Here is a 23,237-nt window from a genome sequence, read left to right on the forward strand (position 1 = left end):
TCCCAGCACTTTGGGAGGCCAAGGTGGGCGGATCGCTTGAGGTCAGGAATTTGAAGCCAGCCGATCAACATGGTGAAACCCCGTCTCTACTAAAAATACAAAAAATTACCCGGGTGTGGTGGCAGGCACCTGTAATCCCAGCTACTTGGGAGGCCGAGGCAGGAGAATAGCTTGAACCAGGGAGGTGGTGGTTGCAGTGAGCCGAGATCGTGCCACTATACTCCAGCCTGGGCAACAAGAGGGAAACTCTGTCTCAAAAGAAAACAAAAACAAAAATTAGCTGGGTGTGGTGGTGCATGCCTGTAATCTCAGTTACTTGGGAGGCTGAGGTGGGAGAATCGCTTGAACCTGGGAGGTGGAGGTTGCAGTGAGCCAAGATTGCGCCACTGCACTCCAGCCTGGGCAACAGAGCGAGACTTTGCCTCAAACAGGAAAAAAAAAAAAAACAAAGCATATGCCTACACAGATTTGCATGGAAATGTTAACAGCATTATTGGTAATAGCCCAAATCTGGAAACAGCCCAAATGCCCACTAAGAGGTAAATGGATAAACAAATTGTAGTATACCCATGCAATGGAATGCTACTTAGCAATAGAGAAGAATGAACTACTGATACACATAGCAACATGAATGAATCTCAAAATAATTATGCTGACTGAAATAAGTCAGGCAACAAAAAACACTGTATGATTTCATTTATATAAAACTCTAGAAAATACATAGTGTCAGAAAACAGAATCCGTGGTTTCAGGAGTTGACGGGGGTAAGGAGGGTAATAGCACACAGGGACAAGAAGGAAGGATTACAACATGGCACAAGGAAACTTTTGGAGGTGATAGATGTTCAATATCTTGATTCTGGTGATAGTTTCATGGATATATACAGATGTCAAAATTTGTCAAATTGTATACTTTATATATAATTTGTCTATTGCAGTTCAATAAAATGTTTTTAAACATTTTAATATTAAATGTAACTAAACTTTCTTCTTGTAATCATGTTTTCCAATCCCAGAATACCTACAAGACACTAGGAGCCTTTAAATTAATTGAAACACTAAAATATTTTATGTCAAGGTTTTTTTTTTTTTTGAGATGGAGTCTTGCTGTTGCCCAGGCTGGAGTGCAGTGGCACGATCTCGGCTCACTGCAAGCCCCGCCTCCTGAGTTCACGCCATTCTCCTGCCTCAGCCTCCCGAGTAGCTGGGACTACAGGCGCCCACCACCACACCCAGCTAATTTTTTGTATTTCTAGTAGAGATAGGGTTTCACCGTGTTAGCCAAGATGGTCTCGATCTCCTGACCTCGTGATCCGCCTGCCTCAGCCTCCCAAAGTGCGGGGATTACAGGCGTGAGCCACCGTGCCTGGCCAAGGTTTTTTTTAATAGAGAATAAACAATACAGAGTAGGTTTGAAATATTTCCCTTACTACACAGTTTTGTTATCTAAAAGATGTTTCACGTTTTAACTTTTCAATTTGTCAAAAACATAAAAGACAGCAGGTTCAGGAACAGCAATAAAATGTTTGCATAACTGGTGCCTGGAACTGTAATATGAGTATGATTATTTAGTAAGTGCATCCAAACAATATACTTCTTTTATTTTAAAATGTATATACTTTGTGAGGCATCAGTCATTAAAATCAAGTATAAAAATAAACAGAAGTTAGAATCAGATGTTCAAGTAGCTGTATCATAAACCAAAATTTTGTTTAAATGAAGCACATTTAATGTCACTGGTCTCATCAAAATGAGAGCAAAGGTTATTGTACCATTAATAAATATTAGAATTAATTTTTAAAAGTTCATTTAATCTCTCATCCTTCTTTATTTCCATTTTTGTGCTTTTTCTTTGAGACAGAGTCTCACTCTGTCACCCAAGCTGGAGTGCAGCGGCACAATCGTAGCTCAGTGTAGCCTTGACCTCCTGGACTCAAGCAATTCTCCCACCTCAGCCTCCCCAGTAGCTGGGATCACAGGCACAAGCCACCACACCTGGCTACTTTATTTTTTGTAGAGATGGGGTTTCACCATGTTGCCCAGGCTGGTCTCGAACTCTTAGACTCAAGTGATCCTCCTGCCTCGGCCTCCCAAAGGGCTGGGATTACAGGCGTGAGACACCACACCTGGCCTGTGCATGCTTTATAATATATGACCAATACAGTGGTAAATAATGTAGTTTATAAATACTTATTTTAGGAGTGATAAAAATTTGGGGTGATAAAGGTGAGTAATCAAAAAAGCTAGGAAGTCCTTTACTTAAAGGCTGGTTAAGGGAAACTATTCTACAAATTGCCATATATTTTCATGATTCTGCTTGCATAGAGATATGATGTATGTTAAATTAGGAAAGAATAAATCATTCTGATGATTGTAATGCAGTTGCTCTTATGCAAGTAGTACAGCATAATGAATAAGAATTTTTGCTGTCATAAGACACATTCAAAAGTGGACTCTAGGCTAGGTGGGGTGGCTCATGCCTGTAATCCTAGCAATTTGTGAAGCCGAGGTGGGAGGATCTCTTGAGCCCAGGAGTTTGAGACCAGCCTGGACTACACAGTGAAACCCCATCTCTACACACACACACAGACACACACACACACAAATTAGCCAGGTGTGGTGGTGTGTGCCTGTAATCCCAGCTACTTGGAAGGCTGAGGTGGGAGGATCACCTGAGCCCGGGAGGTCAAGGCTGCAGTGAGCCAAGATCGGGCCACTGCACTCCAGCCTGGGTGACAGAATAAGACCCTTTCTCTCTCTCTCTCAAAAAAAAAAAAAAAAAAAAAGTGGACTCTATTAACTAATTGTGACAAAGGCAATGACAGCACCTAAAGCAGATCAAGCTAAAGTACTGTCAAAACTAATACCTATTATTTGTGTGGGTTTCCAGAACATGGGTGAAGCATAGCCCTAAAAGGTAGCAAAATCTAGTACCCATGGGCGGGGGACTAGTTATTTGATAATCTAAAGGTAAAAGAGTTGATTTGGCCGGGAGCGGTGGCTCACGTCTGTAATCTCAGCACTTTGGGAGGCCGAGGCGGGCGGATCACCTGAGGTTGGGAGTTCAAGACCAGCCTGACCAACATGGAGAAACTCCGTCTCTACTAAAAATACAAAATTACCCTGGCATGGTGGTGCATGCCTGTAATCTCAGCTACTCGGGAAGGCTGAGGCAGAAGAATCACTCGAACCTGAGAGGCAGAGGTTGCGGTGAGCTGAGATCACACCACTGCACTCCAGCCTGGGCAACAAGAGCAAAACTCCATCTCAAAAAAAAAAAAAAAAAGTTGATTTTAGAGCACAGAAAAATGAAACCAAATCCAGAGTATATGGTGGTCTGCAAAACTTAAAAAAAAAAAAAGAAAAAAGAAAAAAACTCAAGTATAAAAGAAAGCTTCCAGGGATGCAGGGCTTCCTAAAATCCCCTTGTCTGGATCCAGCCACCTATGCACAAAAATACCAATGGATAACATCTTACTGGTAACATTTGCATGAGCATACAACATTGCTTACAGTCAATAAAATAATTGCTTTGGGATATTGTGTTGGTTATTGTATCAACTGCCCCTTTCAATTTTAGGGTGATGTCTCTCCTAGAAAACTATAAATATTCTTATTAAAATGTATCTGTCTTAGATACCTATTCCAGGCTACTCAGACAAATTCAAGGAAGTTTCAATTTATAAAGCTGCTAAGTCTGGCTTCTTAGAAGTTTCAAAGTTCCCTTTGGATTCAGACCCCAGCTCCCATCTCCCCACATCCTTTCTGGCTCTTGGGTTAAATAATGTAAATTACCTGGCCCCAAAGATTTTTCTACAAGAGCTCCTTCTGCTGTCCTGGTAATTATCTTTGAATGTGTGCACGGTTTCAGGCCTTCCAAATCCTACTTCTTTCCCTGTCCTAGAGCTCTGTATTCTGCACTGTTACAGAATGCTCACTAGTTAGGAGGGCCAACTATGTGCTAAGCGGTACACTAGCTGGCTAAGAAGAAAAGAACAGAGCTAGTCCATGCCCACAGAGTTCACAGTTTAGTAACAGAGACACTTAAATAATCCTTTAAAAAAACATGGTAACCAAAGAAATATATGCATGAGATATTATAAGAATACCAAGGGAGGGCACATAATTCAGCTTGGGGAAAGGAAACTAGAAAGAGAATATCCAGCAGTAGCACATGAACTGATTGTAAATTAATGTGTTTCAGCTGGATAAGCAGGAGAAAGAGGGCTTTCCAGGCAAAGTGCGTAGCATTTACAAAAGCATGGAGGCATAAAGCAACGTGGTATGAGCAAGTAGTACAATGATGCTGGTTGGTTTAAATTGTAAGGGAGAATGCAGAAGAGGCAGGTGGGGAATCACATCATGTGTGGCTGGCGGGTGCTCCATATGCTATGCGCAAAAACACTGCTAATTAGCCTTTGACAACAGAAATCATTGAAGAGTTTTAGGTAAAGCAAGGACTTGTTAGGGCACACTGACAATTTTGCAGACTATGGATTTGAGGAGGCTGTGGCATAAATCCAGGGGAAAGATAACAAGAGCCAAGAGTAGAGGGCAGTGTCACTAGAGATGGAAAGGGGCATATTAAAGACATAACACGGAGAGAAAATCTGCAGGACCTGTGAATGTTCTGTAACACAAGTACAGCCTCTTATACTAGGACTTGGAGTTCTGATGTGCAAGATTTCTAATTAAGGACAGTATAGCATAGAATTGTGCTTAAAAGCACTGGATCTGAGCTGCCTGGGTTAAAATCACAGCTTTGCTTTTTCCCTGAATTAACTTTGGGCAAGTTATTTAACCTCCTTGAGTCTGTTTCCCCATTTGTAAAAATGAGGATTAATAATAAGAGCTCCTGCCTATGGCTCTGAGGATTCAAGCATGCATCATGAGTAAAAGGCATAGCATAGTGCCTGGCCTAGAGTAAGCACCCAATATTGGTAGCTGTTTAGTTTTAATTATTATTAACCATATGCTTTGGAAAATATATGAGCATATGGCAGTTTTGACATCTTTCTATGAAATTTGAGAAATCTAATCAGTATTCTTGCCTAGATGGAAGGTCACCCTACCTCTCTGCATGGAGGGAGGCTGACAAGCATAAATATGAAGCAAATGTTAGTAATTAGATATGATCAGTTTAAAGGATATTTATTTATACACTGTTCCAGACAGGATTTAAAGTGACTTACAAAGATTCATAAAACATCAAAAAATATCATAAATTTTAAAAATAGGATCAAAAAGAAGAAAAATAGGAGTGGAGACAAACTGGTAGAGTCAGTATCAAGGCTCCAAAACCAAAGGGCAACTGAGGCTTCCTAGGAGTCAGCTGGGGTCTAGACCCTCACCTGTCCATCCATGGAGCACATCTATGCCTCACATAAAATCCCCTAGGGCCTGCCTTCACAAATCCATTCTCAAAAGTTGTATGGGAGCAAAGCTGTATTTTTCCCTAACAATGAGAAATTTACAACTAGCTCTTAATTTTACAAAAATCTGAGTTTGCAGTAAGGCTTTGGCTCCCTACGATCCTTTTCAAAATAGATTCTACAAAAGTAGAGTTTGCATGTGCTGAGGCATTTTGTGCTTTTCACTCCTTTTTTTTTTTTTTTTTTTTTTGTGAGATGGAGTCTCACTCTGTTGCCCAGGCTGGAGTTAGGCAGCGCCATCTCAGCTCACCTCAACCTCCGCCTATTGGGTTCAAGGGATTCTCCTGCCTCAGCCTCCCAGTAGCTGGGATTACAGGTGTGTGCCATCACACCCGGCTAATTTTTGTATATTTAGTAGAGACAGGGTTTCACCATGTTGGCCAGGCTGGTCTCAAATGCCTGACCTCGTGATCTGCCCATCTCGGCCTCCCAATGTGCTGGGATTACAGGCATTAGCCATCTCACCTGGCCGGTTTTCAATCCTTTTAAGATATCCACCAACTGATGAAGATGATGACAATGATAGTTAACACTTCTATAATGTTTATTATGTACCATGCACTTTTCTAAGCACTTTATCCTCACAATCACACTATGAGGTAGGTACTAAATTATTATGTCCACTTTACAAATGAGGAAAGTGAGGCACAGATTGAGCAAATAACTTGCTCAAGGTCACATGCCCTGTGACATTCTGGTTTTTGGACCCAGGCCGTCTGGTTCCAGAGTCCAGGCTCTTAACCGTTACATTATATTATACTGTCTCTTCATATTCTGGCAATATTGCTCTATATGGTGATTTTTGGAAAAGGGAACATCAACCTCAGGAACTTGAGGTGGGGTTTCTAAAAGTCTTCAGCTAATAACAAACACAATGTTTGAGAGGCCCTCAGTCTGGCTTACTTTCCCAGACCCCTGACCTCCTCCTGCAATATGTGTAACAGGCCAGAGCAACTCTAGCTCAAAGCAACATTATACGCAAGAAAATAACTCATTCCCCTCATCCAGGACATCCATCCTAAAAGATGGCAGGTGCATAATGGTGGGGCAGGGGGTGGGGGTGGGCAGCAGGGTGGAAGAAGGCAGTGGTAGTAACTAAAATGCCTCTTTTGTTAGCTCTTAGAATCATATGTGGGGACAATTTCCTCCAGATGGAATCCACATAGCTACCTTTCAATACCAACAAATTCTATTCATAAATGGTTTGTAGAAATTCCCACTTAAAATAATATATACAACTCTAAAACAAGTCCCAGAAGGAAGTCAGATATCTTAATACTATATATTCATTTCTCCTGCAGAATGGTTGTTTTGGATATGTGGAAATGTGGTCCTTCATGATTCCACACATTTGTCCCCTGCTCCTCAGCAACTCTAGAAGGTGCCTTAAACCCACCACCAATCCTAGAAGGCAGATTTCCATAAATGTGATACATAGAAGTAACTCTAAAATATTATAAAGACCATGTGTCCAAACACCCTACTTGGCAACAGGGAAAATACATATATTAAAACAAATCCCATTTAGCTTTCCAGCTTTCAAAATCTACATTTGAAGCTTCCCCTAACATGAGCCAGACACAAGAGCCTCATAAGGCTGATGGGTGCAGGATGGCCAGTTTACCCTCTTCTCTGCCAAAAGCCCCTTCCTTGACAGCCCCATTTTTTAGATTTTTTAAAAATCTAAAATCCCCAACTAAAAGAATGGACTGTTTTAAAATCTAGGTCATTTATATGTATAAAACATTTTTAAGTCCAGTGAGAGCTGACACATTGTTATTTTTCAATAAGCCTCATCACCTCCCACGCAGAACACTATTATCTTTCCTTAGTCAACAAGCTTTGATAATGCAGCACCCCCGCAGGGAAGACCCTCTTCTCCTGCTGGGATCAGATGGTGGGGATTTCTAAACTGAACTCTAGCTGGCGTCTGATTATTTCTTGCAGACCATGTCACCTAAAAATTACCCACACAGTCCCCTTAAATGTGAAATCATCATGGTTCATGACTAATCCAGCCCATGCTCACACATAACTGTGATTTCATGCATTTGGTTTCTTTTTAATTTTAGGGATGCTGTGATCTGGCTATGGCCACAGAAACCTTAAAACAATAAAAAATAACCTGTAGTTGAATTTAAATTGAATTGCATACGTGGCAGGTAATTTTAAAGTGTTACTTGAGGCCTATAAGATGCCAAATAAATGCTTATTTCTTTCAAATAAAATATTAATAAATATATACATGACCATATGTACATTAAAAGGTAGGTATAAATAATAAAATAAATTGGAGAATAATATAAAAATAAACATAAAATATTAACTTATTACAAGCCCTCTTTCCTTCCTAAACTGCTTAACCATAATTACTTTACACATTACATCAAATCCCTAGAGCAAGATTAGTACATGCATTATCAACATCTGGTCTACAGCTTGAAGCAATATCCTAATATTTTAAAAAAATAAAGTATAAAAAATTAAAACCAATGAAATGTTCAAATTAGATTTGTATATATTTGTTTATTTTCAATACTGACATAGTAAGTAAAAATACCTTAAAAAGTTCTAAGGGGAAAAGAGGTATGAGTTTTCATAATTCAGTTAGTATAACTTGAGATAAAGCAAGATACTCAAAATGCCTAGATGGACCTTCTTAGCCCCCATATATGTAAATATTTGATCCTGGTATTATCATTAGTTACAAATAAAGCTACACATACAGGAATCAGCACATCAATAAGGATGTTCTTTTAGTTTATAAAAATAATCTCCCCCACTAGATTGTAAGCTGTATGACAGAAGGGACTTTGTTTTGTTCATTTCTGTACCTTTGGTGCCTAGAGCACTGCCTGGATCATAATATGCACAAAATAAATATTTGTTGAATGAATGAGCTGGCATCAAGAATACCATATATCATATTCAGCCACACCCAAGAGCTTATCATCTAGGACTTCTCCACCTTTGATATCACTGATTCAACACCCCCTCTCTGACCACAACCTGCTGTGCTTCTAGCCTATTCAGCCAATGAGCCCCCCCAACTAGCCCCATTCCTATTCTCAGATTTCTTGGGTGGGGGCAGTCTTCCATAGACCCTTCTGCTTTCACCTCCTCAGCTCCTTCCCATCTTTACTTCCTTCCCAATAACATTTAAATTTTATTGTTTCTTTCTCTCTTTTTTTTCTGAGACTTTTTCTCTGTTGCTCTGGCCAGAGTGCAGTGGCATGATCTTGGCTCACTGCAACCACTGCCTCCTGGGTTCAAGCGATTCTCCTGCCTCAGCCTCCCAAGTAGCTGGGATTACAGGTGTGCGCCACCATGCCTGGCTAATTTTTGTATTTTTAGTAGAGATGGGGTTTCACCATGTTGGCCAGGCTGGTCTCGAGCTCCTAACCTCAGGTGATCCACCCGCCTCAGCCTCCCAAAGTGCTGGGATTACTGGTGTGAGCCACCGCACCCAGCCAATTCTATTGTTTCAACTGCACTCTTGTCAATATCCTCAATAATGCATAATTTCACTGCAAATATCTGATTTTAAAAACCATAGCTCTTCTAAGCCCAACTGTTATACTTTATGCATGCACAAGGACTCCTGAGATCTACTGGAGAAAAAAAAAATCACACTCTGGTAGATTATTATCCATATGAATTCTTGGTCACCAAGCTCATCTTAACCCTGTCTGGCACTGCAACTATGCTTCCCTAGGCTGCTCTCCTGTTCTCCACAATAACTATTTCAAACCTTCTTCAAATACCACAAATATCTAACTCAAACCTTGTCCCATCTTAACCCCTGCTCTAAGAGGTTGGCCTTAACTATTATATCATAGAGAAATAGAAATACCATCAGACAAGTTCCTGCTGCCAAATCTATGAACCTACTTTCATCTATGCCTATTGAGGATAATCTTCTACCTCAATCTGGATCCCCTCCCATCTGGCATAAGGACTTTGCCCTCCAAGGATTTTGCTCTATTAATTAGTCCCTCCTTCCCACCAGCCTTTAAAGAAACTCAAGTCCTTCCTAAATAAATAAATAAATAAATAAATAACAGGTCCTCAATCTCAACTCCTTCCTTGCTACTACCCTTTCTCTGCTCTTCAAAGCCAGACAGATTTCTCTAAGGAATTGTACATAATCACTGCCTTCACTTCCTCATCTCCCCAATCATTTCTCAACCCACCATAGTTTAGCTTTCTGCCTCACAGTTCTCTGAAATTGCTCTAAGGTCACCAAGAACTTCCTAAATCCAATAGACAGTTCTTGGTCTTCCTAGATTTCTCTGGATCTTTAGTACCACTGACCATATTTTTAACATAGCCATTTCATTTTGAGAAACTTATTCTGCTGATATTCAAGTAAATTCACAAATATATATTCTGAGGATGCTCAATATTTGAAACAGCAAAAAAAAAATTAAAGAACATAAACATCCATCAAAGGAAACTGACTAGTTATGGTACACACATATTAGGGAATATTGTGCCTTTGTTAAAAAGAAGAAGGTACTGTAGTTCTATATATACTGACACTGAAAGCATATTAAATTAAAAAATTGCAAATCATATATATTATGATTCCATTTTTATTTGTTTACATTTTAGACAGATTGGATCATGGATGAATGGAAAAATGTCTAGAAAGAAATACAATCTTAACATTGTTACCTCTGGAGAGTGGGATAAGCAGGAACAGAAGATTTATATGTTACCTTTTATTGAGTCAAGTAATAAAAATGTAGTCCCATCCCTAAGCACAGCAACACTTCTAGGTAAGAAAAAAATTTCACAGGAGATCAAAAGGGAATGGCCGTAGAGACTAGGGGAAAATATTTTAAGGTCACCAGGGCTAAGAGAGAAAGGAGAGAACTGTAGCTAATGGTTTCAAACATGGAATGAGAGATCTATTAAAAACAAGAAGAGGTAAGTATCCAATAGACAGAGAGCGTGAATAGATAATTCTTAAAGGGGAAAAATCACATGGCCAATACACATCAAAAAGAAAAAGTTTCACTCTTACTGGCAATAAAGACTTTTTTTATGTTTGCTTATTAATTCAGCAAAATTTCAGAAAGACAATTTTCAGTTTTTAAAAAGGATTTAAGAGATATTCTCATATTTTGTTGGCAAATGTAAATTAGTAAGACCTGTTAAAAAGCAATGTGACAATCTGATTTCTAAGAAAACTGAACTTCACAGAACTTATCAGAATTGTAATTAAAAAATTATGTGATACAATATTTAATATACACTTCCCCTGCCGAAATAAGTTCCAGGAGAAAAATGGCCATTGTCTACCTTCTTCTCAGCCATACCTCAAGCATCTAGCTGGGTTGATGGATGGATAGATGGATAAATCTACATTGTAGGATCCTGACTGTAGGCTCTCAGTTGGTGCAACGTAAATCCTCAGTAAATCAACACAGAGCATGGCACAACATAGGCCCTCAGTAAATCAAATCATGCTTTCTGATGAGTTTAAAGACACTGATACTAATGGTATTCTGATGCCTGAATTGATAGAGCTACAAACAAGAAGCAGTGTAGATGCCATGGAAATTTTCTACTTCTTAAAAATTACTCAAGGTCAAGTTAGGTTTAGATAGTCACAGACATGAATATGAAAGCCACAGTGGTCCATCATTTCAACTGTTCTTCTGCCAGAGCCATCCAATCTCCAGCCCTCTCCCTATTTCTGTCATGGCCACCTGGAAAAAATTCCCCATACTAGATTGTCCACACTCTGTTCCTGGTCTGATGAGTGCTGCCAGACAGAATGGATACAGGGTTCTGCGACTTGAGGCAGAGACAAATTCAAGTTACCCAAGCCATTTTAAAAATTTTTTCCAGTTTTATGGAGGTGTACAGCATGATATTTTGAAACACACATACATAACCTGGATGATATGCCCCTAAAGAACTCCTCTTTTCGTCTCTCTCAAATGCTATTCCAATCCTTCACCATTCTTGCCTTCTTTACTCTCTGGTCAACCTTTCACTCTCTTGTTGGGGGCGGAGGGGCTCTCTCAAAATCCTGTCCCTCCACAGCTCCTTCCTTCTCCATAGTTTTTACCAAGAGGATTGGTGAATCCTCTTGTTTCAATGGAAGAGCCACCACTTTTTCTCTAAGGCTAGTCTTTTCTCCTCTTTCACTCTGGCACTCCCACCCTCTGACTTTCTCGGGGACCTTGCATCATCAAGCTGTATGCCATCTGCACATAAATGGGCTCATCTATCTCTTATATTTAAAGTAAAACAAAATTAAATAAAACAGCCTTTTTATCCCCTGTGCCTTACTGTCTATAAGGAACACTCTCTCCTTCCCATCATAGCCAAGCTTCTTCAATGTATATACTACATGTTTTTAAATATATAAATTTATGGGGTACACATGCAATTTTGTTACATATGCAGTGGTTAAGTCAGAGACTTTAGGGTATCTATAACCTGAATAACATACATTGTACCCATTAAGAAATTTCTCATCATCTACCCTTCTCCTACCCCTCACCCTTCTGAGTCTCCATTGTCTATCATCCCACTCTCCATGTCCATGTGTATCTACCATATTTTTTATCAGTCCTTCTCAGTCCTCACTGCCCAACCCTCTACGATCTGCCTTCTCTCCTCCTGCTGCACTGATGTTGTCATTGGCCTCCTAATTGCCAAATCTAATGAACGTGTTTTTTAAATGTTTTATAGTGGGTTTTATCTGATTACGAGAGGGGTACACATCATGAACAAAGTTATGACATACAACAGACTAGAGAGAAAAAAACTTGCACTATATAATAGGCAATGGGTAAATATAACTAATAAATATAGTGTTCTTACAAACAAATCAAATATATAACCCAAAAGATAAATGTGCAAAGGATATAAAGGAGCAAGTCTCGGAAAAATACAAATAGCTAGCACAAATGAAAAGATGCTCAGCCACACTAGTGATCAGAGAAATGCCAAGTTAAATCAGTTAGATACTATTTTTCACCTATCAGATTGGAAAAAATTAAAAGCGTCATCCATCCTCAGCAAGGGCAGGAGGAAAACCACTCGCAATGGTGAAAGGGTAAACCCTCTTAGATGTCACTCTGGTGATGCCTATTTAAATTGTTTAATGTATATGTCCTTTGACCTAACAATTCTCCTATTAGAAAGCTATCCCACAAAAATACTTGTGTATATATATATCCTTGAGCATTATGCAAGAATGTTTGTGGCAGACTTGTGGTGGCTTGGACTAGGGTGACAGGCAGAGGAGATGGAGACGTGTGGCAGAACACATGATACAGTCTGAAGATCAGGTCAGCAGGACTCCCTCATGAATTAAATTGGGTGGAAAGCAGTGAGAGAAAAAGAAGAATCAAGGGTGATCTTAGATTCTTGGTTTGAGCAACTGAATGGATGATGGTGACATTTTACTGAGACAGGGAGTGCTGAGGGAAGAGGGTGGGAATACAAGGGCAATCGGGAGTGCCGTTTTGGCCACGCTACATTTGAGAGGTCTATCTGATAGGCAAGCAGAGATGTCAAATAGGTCATTGGATATATGAGGCTGCAGCTTAGAAGAAAGGCCTGGGTCACAAACATAAATTTGGGAGTGACGACTGTCTAGACAGATGTTCTTCAAAGCCATGCGGCTGGATGAGAGCCTCTGTGAAGATTTTAGATGGAGAAAAGTCCAGGGACTGAACCCCAGGTCACTGCAGTGTTCAAAGGCTGGGGAGACAAATTTAGTAGAAAAAGAAGCTGGTCAGTTTTTTGTACAAATTTGAGTTTCAAATAAGTTAACATATATTAAATGATGAGAATCACATATTTACCACCTTATGAAGGGCCCAACTCCTTCCAAGTCTGTCTTCTAAGAGATTCTGGCCTCTTCCTTTCTGAACATTTCAAAACACTTTTAAACAGAATAGCACTTTTTTCTTTTATGTTACACAGTGGTTTCTCCAGACTGCACAGTCATCCTGGTAGAAAACTAGTTAAGTACAACACAAATAGCACTCAGCTATGGCTTTTCCATAAAGTTCCATAATCCAATAACCACCTCATACCTAAAAGGCTATGGGTAACTTGAAACCAGAAGCCTAATTTGTGCCATCCATTATTCTTTTGAGCTGTTCACTTCCCCATTGCACAGTAACTTTCTCCAGCCTCTTATTGATCTTGCGAGAAGCCTGAAAGGCCTCAAGACATCTGACAATCCACACCCCTTCCTCCCAGTGCAGTCCCCCTTCCTACCAACAAGAAGCACAACATTTTTACATTTCCACTTTTAAACTTTGGAGATTTCCACCCAGAGACTCATACTTTTAAAAAATAAGAGAGAGAGGCCAGGCGCGGTGGCTCACGCCTGTAATCCCCGCACTTTGGGAGGCTGAGGAGGGCAGATCACGAGGTCAGCAGATCGAGACCATCCTGGCTAACACGGTGAAATCCCGTCTCTACTAAAAACACAAAAAATTAGCCGGGCGTGGTGGCGGGCGCCTGTAGTTCCAGCTACTCGGGAGGCTGAGGCAGGAGAATGGCATGAACCCAGGAGGCAGAGCTTGCAGTGAGCCGAGATCGCGCCACTGTACTCCAGCCTGGGCGACACAGCGAGACTCTGCCTCAAAAAAAAAAAAAAAAAAAAGTAAGAGAGAGGAAGTACTTCCAACTAGGTCAAAGTTGGCATCAGGAATGCAATCTCAAAGCAAAAATCAGCAGAAGTAAAGCTGAGTTTTGGGCCTGGGGCAAACTTACACCTGTAGGGCGACAAACTGGGTAGGCTTAGTTTCAGGTCCAGGAGTGCCTAACTCCAAGAGTGCCAAATTCCTAGAATGGCAATGCCATTAATTCATTAACAAATATTAGTATGCACCTATGATGTACCAAGGACTGTTCTGGGTCCAAGAGTCTACCCGGTGAATACAACAGACAGCAATCCCTGCCCACAGGGTGTTTATGTTATGGTGGGTGAGGGAGTGGGAGGGCAGACAATAAGCAAGAACAATGTAATAAGGTAGGGAAAGGGCACATGGAATGTTCAGGGAAGGGATTACACGTTTAAATAGGGTGGTCAGGGCAAATTCCTAGCTGTGGTATTTCAAGTGCCTCAGGAAGGTGTCTTCTGTACCTCAACCCCACCATCACTACACCTCAGCCCCTTGAAGGAATGGCATGGTATGTCCGGTTACTGGCACAAATATTTGCCAACATCTTATATTTAAGACAAAGGGAGCTCCGAGATCCAGACCTTGCCCTTAGAGAACTTACAGCCTTCCAGGTGGAAAAACAACTAAGCAGTGTTAAGGGCTTTACTGAGGTGTAAACAAAGTGCTTTAGGACACAGGATAACTGGCAATTCTGCTTGGGGGAAGAAGTATGTGTTCAGTAAGGCCGTTCCAAAGGAGCTGACTTTAGAACTCAACCTTGAGGGATGGATAGGAATTAATGTCAGGGGAGGGGGAATGAGGGAGGAAAGTTAGCTTTTTAGGAAGAAAAAAAGGAACAGTTTGAGCAAAGTCCCAGAGATGGGAATAGGGAGGACATTTTCTTCCTATCCTTGTCTGTGGTACTCCATCCATCCCATGACAAAACTAGCACACGATCACCCTCAGGCTCTCTGGTATGGCTGTCAGGAAATCCATAGCACTTACCACTCCCTAATTTCTCCCCTAGCCAGCAGGAGAGGAAGAAGTTGAGTCAGGCACACATCCCTAGAATCCAGGGTTACCCTCCCCTAACTTCAGGACAATTACCACAGAGCTGAAAACCCGGGAGATTTCATTCATCTAGGTACACTCAGGGATGTGTACTTATAGTGGTAACGTGGCAACTGGCCCATGTTGGAAATGAAGTGGGTAAGACATCAGTAAGGTAAGTAGTCCCTAGTCTCGGCAGTGCATCTAAGGTGGAATCAAGGAGAAAAACATATACTTGGGCTTGGAAGACAATTTTTTAATCACTTAGTCCTCATCCATGAGTTATTCAGTGTTCCCAACATCTAAGACAACAGAGGTGGTGTGACACGATAGGAACACAAGCTCTGCCTCCGAGATTTTGAGGGCAAGGCACTTAACTTCTCAGTCTCTTTTTCATCATAATATGGTTATAACTGTAGCACCTACTGTATAGAGTTATTGTGAGGATTGCATTTTTATGTAAAGAACTTATCACAGTGTCTGGCTCAATGGAGCCTAACAACCAGAGCCTAACAAGCTCAGAGAGCCGGAATGCTACATATACTCACAGATCAATTACCCCAGAACATGCCTCCAGCTCCATTTCACTGCTCTGACCAAGAGTGAGACACCTGAAATTGTGTTACCAGAAATGTTCATCCCCTGCCCAAAAAGGGCCTCACAAGCCAAGTTGGTGGTGCTTTTCTACTAGGGTGCTAAAAACCAAACAACCAAAAACGCAGAAAACTTCATCAAGGCCACGTCTCTGCATTAAACATTGTTCCACAGCGACAAAAGTCTTAAGTCATTAATACCTCAATATTAATAGATTTATGAGAGGTGGGGGTGGGGAGCTTAAAGAGCAGAAAATAAGCCAGTTAAATATAGGAGGTCCAGGATGTACAGAAGACTCATTTTTGCCACAAATATACAAGGTCTAGGGTCAACCCTGCCAAGCACAGTACTCTGGAATTTTACGTCCTCTAATCCTGAAGAAGCAGGGTACTGGAGGAAGAAAAGCTTGATTAGAAAGTCACCACTTTTCAAGCCACCAGAATTCTAACCAAATGATTTCACCACCCCAAATCCCACCTCATTCAATGTTAAGGGTTGGAGGAACACCTTTTTCTGCCCCATTACAAACCAACACAGGAGACAGAAGCATTCTGTGCCCCTTCTGAGATCTCGGGGACCCTCCTCCAGTACCAGATCTCTCACAGCCTGCTTGAAGAGCGGCAATATAAAGCAGCTCCACAGCACACAGCCAGGTCCCCAGCCCCAAGCGCAGAGGGAGCCCACTGAGGCAGGACTCCAGCCAACCAGCCTCCAGCCTTTACCTGTGGCTGACTGGCCAACGCCAGAGAAGCCGCGATGTCGGAGGTCCGAAGAGAGTGCGGGTTAGCGACCCCGCTCGACGGCCGAGCGCTGTGAGAGGAACCCACGAAAAGGTGACTGGACGCCTTGGAGGGCGCAGTTCCCGCTAGGAGCTCGGCCCCGCCCCCGCCCCCAGGGCCAGCTCTCGGGAGGGGCACCAGCTCGGGCTGGCGGGAAAAGCCCGGGCACTCCCCGCGAGGGGAGCCGAAGAGGAGAGGGGAGGCGGCTCCCAGAGGGGCACAGACCGCATTAGTGCTGGGTGGGTCAGGGAAGGGGCCAGAAGAAGCCCTGGAGAAAGAAAAGTGGCCGGGAGGGACCGCCCAAGCAGACGGGAGTCCAAGCCTGGGGGGTGCGGTCGGGAGAGGCGGACGGGGAGAGGGGAGACGCGGTCAGCTAGGGAGAAGGAAAAATTGGGGGACCAGAGAGCGGGTAGGGAAGACGCACGACCCCGAGATGGGGGTGGGGGCGCTTCAGCAGCGAAAAGGAGCTGGGGGTCCAGAAGGAGCACCGGACCGAGGGCGAGGGGGCGGCCGCTGGCTGTTGACCTACCTGTCACTTGCAACAGGTGCCTCCAGAGATCGAGAAGTCCCAGTGCCGGTTTCGAGGGAGGGTCTCCGGCTCCGGAAAGATCGCAACCCAGCTCCGGCAGCCGGCCCTTCTCACCCTCCCGGGAGGCGGAAAAAGCTGCAACTTTCCCTGGAGCGGGGAGGAGCTGGACTCTTAAAGGGGCCGCACAGCGCCCCGGGCTCCTTAGCAGGGGGCCACTCAGCCCGAAAGGGAGCTCTGGGACCCAAAGCCTTGAGACACAAGAGGAATGCCCTTCCAGGTTAGGAATGGGAGCCTGGGGACTGAGGATAGGGGTCTAACACTAGACGTGCCTCCCCACCCCCTTACTTCCATCTGTTGGTCACTCTCTTAGACGGTGAAATCACCTGTCTCTTTCGTTCAGCTGAATCAAAAGTTGTCAAATTGTCTCACACTTCTAAGAAGATAAAAGAGTATGAACTATCTAATTTGAGTAAATAAAATATAATACCATTCTGATCCTTTGACTTGTGGCCTTTTATGGCAAATAAATGTCTGTCTAAAATAGAAACGTTTTGGGCAAAAGCGTAGACTAAATTCATACATACACACTCAAGGACACAACTGGTTAAAATATCCAACTCACTAGTAATCAAAGAAAAGCAAATTAGAACAATAATGAGATTCTTTGGCAAAGATATTTGTTTTTTTATTTTTAAATAACACTTAATGATGACAAAGTAGCCACCAAACAAGCTGTCTTAATTGCTGATAGCAGCATATGTTGGTTAAAAATCCTTTTAGAAAGCACGTGAGCAATATGTATCAATAGACTTCAAAATGTTTATAACTACCCAGTAATTGCAGATTCCTCTCCCTCCCTCTCCCATCCCTCTCCCCCTCATTTCACATCAGCAATTAAACATGCTCAAGTATCTACCATCTTAAAAAAAGATCCTCCCTACACAGAAGGTCCCTCTTCAGGTCCTCTTTATGGGCAAATGTATTGAAAATGTACTTCACAGGTGAAATTGCAATTTTTATTCCCTTACTTCTCATTCATTTCTTAGCTCTCAGCAGTCTGGCTTCCTTCCCCCACTGAAACTTCTCAATGAGATACACAAACAATGACCTTCAGTGTCAATAAATCCATAAATAAGTAAGGTATTTTTGATCCTTATTTTGCTTGACTTCTCCCCTACATTTAACACCGTTAACCATTTCCTCGTCCTTGAAACTTTCTATGGCATCTATGACATTTTACTCTTTTGCTTTTCCTCCTACTCCTTTGCCCTCTCCTCAGTGACCTTTGTAGGCCACTCTTCTGCTATCTGACCTCTGAAAGTCAGACATTCTCAGGGCTAGGATACATATACACCCTCCCCCAAATAATCTTTTTCACTCACTTGGCTTTAATTACCATATATATGGTCACAACTCTAATTCTATAACTCTACCCAGACTGCTTTATTGAGTTCTGTGTTCTTGACATCTCCACTTGAATGTCCTGCAGACACCTCAAATTCAACACATCCAAAGTTAAACCTACCATCTTTTCTCTTAAATTTGTTCCTCCTCCAGTATTTCCTATATCAGTAAATGACAACATGCCACTCAAGGCAATGGATTCACCATTCTAGATGCCATTAAGAACATTCATGATTCAACGGAGAAGGGCAAAATATCAACATTAACAGGAGTTTGGAAGAAGTTGATTCCAACCCTCATGGATGACTTTGAAGGGTTCAAGACTTCAGTGGAGGAAGTCACTACACATGTGGTAGAAATAGCAAGAGAACTAGAATTAGAAGTTGAACCCAGAGGCCAGGCACAGTGGCTCACGCCTGTAATCCTAGCACTTTGGGAGGCCGAGGCGGGCAGATCACGAGGTCAGAAGATCGAAACCATCCTGGCTAACATGGTGAAACCCCGTCTCTACTAAAAATACAAAAAGTTAGCCGGGCGTGGTGGCGGGCGCCTGTAGTCCCAGCTACTCGGGAGGCTGAGGCAGGAGAATGGCGTGAACCCAGGAGGCGGAGCTTGCAGTGAGCCGAGATCCTGCCACTGCACCCCAACCTGGGTGACAGAGCAAGACTCCATCTCAAAAAAAAAAAAGTGGAACCCAGAGATGTGACTGAATTGCTGCAATCTCATGATAAAACTTAACTGACCAAGGAGTTGCTTCCTGTGTGAACAAAGAAAGTGATTTCTTGAGATGGAATCTACTCCTGGTGAAGATGATGTGAACACTGTTGAAACAACAGCAAAGGATTTAGAGGCCGGGCACGGTGGCTCACACCTGTAATCCCAGCACTTTGGGAGGCCGAGGAGGGCGGATCACGAGGTCAGGAGATTGAGACCATCCTGGCTAACACGGTGAAACCCCATCTCTACTAAAAATACAAAACATTACCAGGCATGGTGGCCAGCGCCTGTAGTCCCAGCTACTTGGGAGGCTGAGGCAGGAGAATATAGCGTGAACCCGGGAGGCGGAACTTGCAGTGAGCCGAGATCCCGCCACTGCACTCCAGCCTGGGTGACAGAGTGAGACTCCGTCGCAAAAAAAAAAAAAAAAAAAAAAGGATTTAGAATGTGACATAAACTTAGTTGATAAAGCAGCAGCAGGGTTTGAGAGGATTGACTCCAATTTTGGAAGAAGTTCTACTGTGTGTAAAATGGAATCAAACAGCATCACATGCTACAGAGAAATCTTTTGTGAAAGGAAGAGTCAATCAATACAGCAATCTTCATTGTTGTCTTATTTTAAGAAATTGCTACAGCCACCCTAGCCTTCAGGAACCATCACCCTGATCAGTCAGCAGCCATCAACATCAAGGCAAGACCTCCCACCAGCAAAAAGATTACAACTCACTGAAGGCTCACAGGATCATTTGCATTTTTTAACAATAAAGTTTTTCTTTTTTTGAGACAAGGTCTCGCTCCGTCACCACCCTGGAGGGCGGTGGCACAATTGTAGCTCACTGTAGACTCTATCTCCTGGGCTCGAGCCATACTCCCACCTCAGCCTCCGAGTTGCTGGGACTATAGGCACACACCACCATGTCCAGCTATATATTTTTAAAAGTATTTTATTAGAGACAGGCCTCACTATGTTACCCAGGCTGGTCTCTAACTCCTGAGCTTAAGTGATCCTCCTGCCTTGGCCTCCCAAAAGTGCTGGGATTACAGGCATGAGCCACCGTGCCTGGCCTAAAGTATTTTTCAATTAAGGTCATTGGTTTTTTAGACATAATGCTATTTCACACTTAATAGATTGCAGTATAGTGTAAACATAACTTTTATATTACTGGGAAACTAAAAAATGTATGCGACTTGCTTTATTGTGGTGGTCTAGAACCAAACCCACAATATCTCCAAGGTATACCTGTATGCAAGAACTTTTATTAAAATATTGATAGTGGGCGGTGGCTCACACCTGTAATCCCAGCACTTTGGGAGGCTGAGGCAGGCGGATCACGAGGTCAGGAGATCGAGACCATCCTGGCTAACACAGTGAAACCCCGTCTCTACTAAAAATATAAAAAATTAGCCGGGCGTGGCGGCATGTGCCTGTAGTCCCAGCTACTCGGGAGGCTGAGGCAGGAGGATGGCATGAACCTGGGAGGCAGAGCTTGCAGTGAGCCGAGATTGCGCCACTGCACTCCAGCCTGGGCGACAGAGCAAGACTCTGTCTGAAAAAAAAAAAAAATAGATAGATAGATATATAGATAGATAGATGGATAGATAGTGGGTGTCTCTAGATGATGGAACTAAACAAATTTTTAGTTTTGCTCCTACTTTTCTGTCTTTTTCAACTTTCTTTTAATGAGCATGTATGGCTTTGATAATATTTTTTAAATATTCTTGAAAAATCTTCAAAAGCTAAAAAAAAAAATTTAATTCTAGCAGACAAAACAGTAAAAATCCATCTCCCAGGCTCTACCCAGAGTTTTTTTTTGTTTGTTTTTTTGTTTGTTTGTTTGTTTTTATGCTTTAGCCCTTCAATACACTGCCCCACCCTGAAGTGTGAGGCCACTTTGAAAAGGAAATCCTTAGCCTAGATGATGGATTGACAGGTGCAGCAAACCACTATGGCACATGTAAACCTGCACGTTCTGCACATGTATCCCAGAACTTAAAGCAAAATTAAACAAACAAACAAACAAAAAAAACCCGGAAATCCTTTTGTTCTGTCTAGCTTTGCTAATTCAGCTCTCCCTCCAGAGCCCTCTACTCAGCCTTGGTCTTTGAATGTGTTCCGCCCCCCAAATCTGGCCTGTGGGAACTCATACCAGGCACTTCTCTGCTCCTTCTTTGCAGGTGGTGCTTGGCAGGAGCTGGAAACACTTTCAGCCAGAAGTAACTTTGGAAACATTTTTTCCAACTCCCTTATTCCTCAGCAAAATTTTAAGCTTTACTTCTTTATATGTGTGCAGTTTCTCACTGTCCAAGGTACCCCTCATTAAGAGGATGTGAGGATTTGACCCCTCTTCTCTAAGACAGTCTTACTGACAAGCTTCAAATGCACAGAGAGACAAACATAAATAATGAACCCAAGCAAAGTTAGTCAGTGGCCTGTTTACATACATTCTGTGCTTTGCAGACTGCTGCCCATTTCTGTTTTATCCTCGTCTGCCACAAGTTCAAATTCTTATACTAAACATTGAGAGAGGTCTAATGAGAGCAAACCTAGGCACTATCCTGGCAAAAATGTAAACAGGAATGTATGGATTACCACCCCATGTATAGTATATGATCTCCTGACCCATTGTGAATGAATGAATTCAATGAGTCGATTTCGCCACGTTGAGAGAATTTGGACCAGTGCAAACTTTAAAAGATGAAGATTTTCCTCAGTCCCAGGTGACAGGATACCTCAGTATTGAGCAATTACTCTTTTGAAACAGTTTTAAATATTTCAAAAATATGTAAACATATAGAGAATAATATAACAACAAGGACATGTGCACTACCCAGCTTATGAAGTAATGCATTACCAAAACAATCGAAACTCTCTGTGTCCTCCTCCATCCTAAGGCTTTCACAATCTCAGATTTGGTCTTGATTATTTCCATGAAATCCGATTTTGCCACACTGAGCAAGTTCTGACCAGTGCAAACCTAAAACGATGGAGATTTTCCTCAGCCCCTGGTGACAGGATACCATGAAATTCCTTGTATGTCTATACACATTTACTAAATGTGTGTTTATCTCTAAACAATATGTAGTACTTTACAGAAATATTATCTTTCTGTATGTAACTTCTGCAATTTGCTTTCCTCACTCAATATTATTCTTATGAGATTTATCCCTGTTGATAGGGATAAATTTATTTTCACTGCTATAGAGCATTCCAGGGCATAACAAGACTGCAATTTATATATCTGCTTTGCCATTGATCAGGTAGCTTTTAATTGCCAAAGTTTTAATTCTGGCTGCCAGGACACTCCCTTTTCATCTCATGTTGAGTTTACTTTTGTAAAAATCAAAATTAAAAAAAAAAGGCTTCCTAACACAGCAAATTTAGTACACCAGTGGTCTACAGTAAGTATAAAGTGTAAAAAGTAAATTCAAATCTCTCAATCTGTCAAGATCGAGGTTTCTCAATCTCTACACTATTGATATTTTGGAATGGATACTTCTTGGGGTGGGGGGATGGTGCTATCCTGTGCACTGCAAGATGTTTAGCAATGTATCTGACCTCCATCCACTAAATGCCTCTATCCACTAGATCACTTTCCAATTTGTGACAACGAACAATGTCTCCAGATATTGACCAATGTCCCCAGTTGAGAACCACTGGTCAAGATGTACTGAGTACCCACTACATGTGAAGCACTTTAATAGGTACTATGAGAAAATAGATGAACAAACCCTGGGGAAAAAAGGCCGTTCATTCAAATATAAATACATCGTGCTACTTAGGCACTGGGGTTTTGGTGACTGTTTCCTCTGGGAGTTCACAGAATGGGGTAGGGGAAGGCAGGCAAACTAAAAACATAAATTTACAATACAGTGTGGAAAGTGCAATGCTGGGGAGATGCTCAGGATATGGGAGAATGCCTCAGAAGACCATTTACATCAGCCTGATTGGGGAGTGGTCAGTGAAGGGTTCCTGGAAGAAGAAATTGCTTCTCTGAATCTTAAAGGATGAGTAGGAATTAGCTAGACCAAAAAGGTAGAAAGGCATTCCAGGCAGAAGAGCATAAGCAAAAACAGAAAGGCTAGAAACA

The 23,237-nt window shown here is 42.0% G+C and overlaps 1 protein-coding gene across 12 annotated transcripts in view; it reads right to left on the reverse strand.

Moving 5' to 3' along the window:
• The window catches only part of SYTL4 (synaptotagmin like 4), a 55,828-nt gene extending 38,653 nt beyond the window's left edge, over positions 1-17,175 (reverse strand). For 2 of the 12 annotated variants that reach the window (XM_055376551.1, XM_055376548.1), the window contains exons 1-3: positions 17,029-17,155; positions 16,443-16,530; positions 110-248 (exon numbers count right to left, since the gene is read on the reverse strand). The gene's annotated coding sequence lies outside the window, so the exon portion shown is untranslated. Of the gene's footprint in view, positions 1-109; positions 249-16,442; positions 16,531-17,028 lie in introns of all 12 variants that reach the window. The other 10 variants (XM_055376544.1, XM_055376549.1, XM_055376555.2 and 7 more) reach the window with 7 other exon arrangements.
• Positions 17,176-23,237: the final 6,062 nt, after the last annotated feature.

The sequence above is a fragment of the Gorilla gorilla genome, chromosome X (assembly GCF_029281585.2).
Source record: "Gorilla gorilla gorilla isolate KB3781 chromosome X, NHGRI_mGorGor1-v2.1_pri, whole genome shotgun sequence".
Classification (NCBI taxonomy): Eukaryota; Metazoa; Chordata; class Mammalia; order Primates; family Hominidae; genus Gorilla; species Gorilla gorilla.